Here is a 4,778-nt window from a genome sequence, read left to right on the forward strand (position 1 = left end):
TTCAGCGCGTGTAAGAAACCTTGCTGAACACCGCAAGCCCCGCACACGACGTTCAAATCATTACCTCACACAGATATTTGATCATTGCCCCAGGGAGCTCAGGGTGGACTTTGTGGGAAAGTCCCGTTTTACCTTTAACCTAAGTTTTATTTGCTGGTTCAGTGGTTTCGGCATCTGGCTGCGGAGCCACAGGCTGAAGTTCGATTCCCCACTGGGCCTCCTTGTGAGTACAGCCAGCGTGTGTGGACTTGGGCAAGCTGCACAGTCTCGGGGTGCCCCCCAAATGAAGGGAATGGCCTGTCCCTTCTGAGTATGCTCTACAGCAGTGGTCCCCAAACTTAGGCCTCGAGATGTTCTTGGACTACAACTCCCAGAAGCCTTCACCACCACCTCTGCTGGCCAGGATTTCTGGGAGTTGAAGTCCAAGAACATCTGGAAGCCCAAGGTTAGGGACCACTGCTCTACAGTACCAGGAAAAGCCTGAAAAGGGTCACCATAAGTCAGAATTGACTTGGTGGCACCTGATTATTAAGTTTGAAAACAAAGGAACCTTGTCTCCTTTTTGTTCTTGAATCCCTTGCCAGAAAAGCAGAGCTTTCTTAAGTTGCGGAGCTTTGGCGAACTGGGGGACGCCTACTGTGATGACTTTCATCTCCTGAGCCAAACGATATGTTCTCAAGATGCTACCACAATATGAAATGTTTTCGATTCAGCAGTTGAAAACCCTGGGTTACAAGACCACTAGTGGGGCTAAAGGGCTCCATTAGTCCTGGTGCTAGTGTGCTGCGAGGATGGGTTGGCTCGCCCTTTTTTCCTGGTTATCAGACTTCCTGATTGCTAGAGCCAATCGGTTCATAAGTGAATGGTTGCTGAAAGAAACCATCCGAAATCTCATTGTGACTTCTATATCGGAACCAGGATTTTAACTCCATTTTCCATGGTATAAATCTGCTAAAATTAAGGCAAGAATGGTTTAAGAATGTTGAAGGCTGCCATGCTTCCTGATGAGCCTTTTAATTCTGCAATTCCTCTGTACATTGAAATAATGTTCAGTTCAGAAGATCTTGTCCTCATTATACAATTCTCTTTTATTTTTTATTTTTTTTTTCAGAAAAAAAATCCATTAAGGAGGAAAAGCTGGAACAACTGTATCTTGATACCCCAATGCAGAAGCCTTCCAAGCTGAAAGCTATTATGCTGTTCAATACAGGGGTTCCAAGTCCTCATCCTCTTGGTCAAATAAAGCCAATATGAAAAAAAATGATAAAAATGAAATGTTTGTATAATAGGAGAAGCTCTCCCAAACCAGATAAAAACATTTATTCAAATAAATTGAGAAGTGGAGACTTTAGCAAGAAACCAAAAGAGCACTGAGATTTACAAGAGCAGCTATGGAGGAATTGTTTGGTAAAGTAAATTGAAGCAGCATCCACCAGCAGAAGTTTTTCTTCCTTTGGATTCAGACCACCAGTGGGGATTTTTAGATATTAAAGGCTTCCCCTCCTCTATTCCTAGGTTTCCAAGGGCTTCACCAGGTCAAAAGGGATCCCTACAGAACCTCAAAAGGGAAAGGGGCAGGAAATCTTGAATTAAAGATTTACGCTAGTGGATTTGCATGACAGAATTCCTGCTAAACCACTGAGCTATTAATGACACCCTTTCCAGACAGATGGCTACTTAGTGCTACTAATCAAAAACTGTTCAGCTACTGTCCATCTTCCTGCATTTCTTTCTTTTTTAAGCACTTGGAAGATAACGTTGTCTAGATTCCGTATAAGACTGTGCGGATGAGGCAGGGCAACAGGATGATTAAAAGCTTCTCATCTGGAAGCACTTAAGAGTTAGGATACATCAGACCTTGACTTTAGAACCTGTTTTCAGTCCCAGAGTTCTGCTCTGGAACATATGATTCAATAATAATCAGCATGCACCCTCACAGATATGATGAGTACATAACATTGCTTACATCAATTTATGCCTCATATAAAATTGGCCAGACCTTTCATATGGCAAAATGCAATTTTGGAAACAGCAATTCTGAATAAATATTACTGGAATCATGTATGAATGGTTGCTGAAAATTTTACTATATCATAGGTTTTCCTGAACCAAAACCCAATCTACCAGACGCTTACTGGGCAGTTGGTATGTGGATACTCAGCTGGGTAAACAGAGCAGATTTTAAAAGTAAGGACATTTCCTTAGAAATACAGTTTATTTCAAATCTAATAAGAGTGTGATTATGTGCAAAATATGCACTAAAGTAACTACTGGGAACATGGAAAGCATTATACAGGTGCTATCTATTATTATTATTAACCTTATTTCAACTATTTCATGTTGGAGTGCATCTTTGAAATCCTTCTTAAAAAACATAGTTTTCATATCAGTAGTGTCCAAGGACACAGAGATACTCTCCTACTTGTTTGTCACTGCTGCCATTTCTGACATTGGATTTGTACTATTTATGCTATTGTGGGGAGACTTGACTTATTTATCATAAGTGGAGGCAAAAGGGCATGTACTGGTAGCGTCATGGATATGATGTTGGTAGATGAGCCTCACATGAGCACTCATGTTGTGGTTAGATCCTGTCTTAGCATTGTGCAAAATACGGTGAAACAGTTAGCCTTTTTTGCTTGTTGCAGGGTTTGGCCCATCTGTTTTGTGACCAGTTGTGGTTTAGTTGTTTAGTTGTAGTTGCCAAGTGGCTGTTGTGGATTAAGGAGATCGGCCTAGCACCCAAGGCCTGAAAAAAAGGAACAATTATTGTCCAGACTAGACTGTAGTCATTTTAGTGGTTTTAACAAGGAGATACCTGTATAGGTAACAAATGGTGTGCTGTCACTTTTTCTTGTTTTTCAAAACAGACTTTCAAAGACAGAAGACAAATGTTGATTAGTTTTAAGTAGTACATGTTAAGGCAGGTTTGTCTCAGCCATCTGAACATTACTTTCCTCTGTGACATTCAGCTTCCCAGGTAAGCAAGGCCTTGGGAAACCTACTGTTTCTCCACTTGAGCCTCCTGAGATATTGATGATGTCACTGACAACACAGGGACTTTTAAAAAAATTGATAAAATATGGGAAGAGTGTTGAATTTTCTAAAATGCTATATAAAGACATACAGTACTGCTACTAGTAATAATGTATCACTACTATAAGGTAAGGTGAAACTGCCAATGTCATCAAATATAAAGTTTAGAAAAGCTGGTGAATTAGTAACCAGGAATGTTGAAAGATCCTTCTGGATTGGATGCCAGCAAAATATTGAACCCACGTAAACACTACTCTGGGGACATTATTTAAAAGTTAGGTAATAGCAAAACTGGGGAAGGGAATGTTGATGTCTGCTTACATCTGTAGGGGTAGGGAATTCAATCTTCAAAAGGCTTTCCTGGAGAGTAACCAAGATAAAGGTTTACTTTGTCTCTCCATATTTAAAGAAGTGTTCAAACTCTTTCACTCACACATTAAAGTTACATATGGTTGCATTTCCCACAGTATGGAATTTCTCAAAAACTCAAATCACAGCAGCCAATAGATATTACATACTGTACTGAAAACAGTATGCAAAAGATTAGAGACAATGTGGTACAACAGGTCTTTCAACAGATTGTGTATAAGCTTTATGTCAGAATAATGGTTAAATCTTAAAATAATGTTTCTGGATTGCTGTTCTGTTTTCCATTCGATTTCACTGTTAATCAGTATTTAAATACTGTGTTATTGTGTCTTGAGATTTCCAGCAATATTCTTACCAAGTTTGGTTGTGTTCCAAATCACATTTAGTTCTTAATGTTTTTGCAAGCTGTTAAGAGTTTCAGATCTCCTATGACCCAGTCTCCCTTGATATATTAGCCTACTGGGTTTATATATCTATATATTTTACACACACACACAACACACACACACACACAGAGTATTTCCTCCTTGCATATGGGTCATTTCTGTGACCTATGGCTATCTGCCTAAATGAAGTACTGTACATGTATTTTAAAAAGCGCAACCTAGCAATTAAAAGTATTTTACTCCGTTTTTTAGAAGTAGCATTTTTATTTTCCCTCCACTGAAACTTATAATTTGATCCAACAACATTTGTTGCACTGTTTGGTGTGCTGCGGGGCAGTTTTGATCATTTTTTTCCTGGCAATTAGGCAACCTGCTCACTAGAGTGAACCTATCAATTCCAAGTGTCCCTACCCACATCTTTTCCATGAGGAACTTATGATTTTTTTGTGTTTGGGTAGGTGCACTCTGGTTTGGTGTTCCCAGTGCACACAATCACTGGGAACAGACCAAAATCATGCCTTCTGCTGTCAATTTCCACAACTATGAAGTGGCTTAATAAACCAGCCACTTCAGGATATTGGCGAATTAAATTCCTCTGTGGAAGAGCAGGGGAAGTGAAATTATCATTTGCCTCTGCTAGACTATTGCTGATGTGCTTGATTAAATTTTAAAAAATCATTTGCCTTTGTATGAAGTGCCAATTAAAACCACTACTGCAAGCAATCAGTTCTACACACAAGGCAAAAATATATATTTTAAATTTAATCTTAAGTGATTCAGTGTATCAGCAATGGTGTAGATGAGGCAAAAAAGTATTTTCCTTATTCTTCTGCAGAGGAAATGTTCAATTTGTCAATATCCTGAAGCAGCTTGTTTATTAAGGCACTTAATGATACTGAAAATGGTCAGTGGAGGGAGCTGGACTAAATAGTTGCCTGAGGTCAGTATACTCTTTAGATGTGAGGATCTTACCAAATGGCATATTGT

Source organism: Pogona vitticeps, chromosome 1 (assembly GCF_051106095.1).
Source record: "Pogona vitticeps strain Pit_001003342236 chromosome 1, PviZW2.1, whole genome shotgun sequence".
NCBI classification, from domain to species: Eukaryota; Metazoa; Chordata; class Lepidosauria; order Squamata; family Agamidae; genus Pogona; species Pogona vitticeps.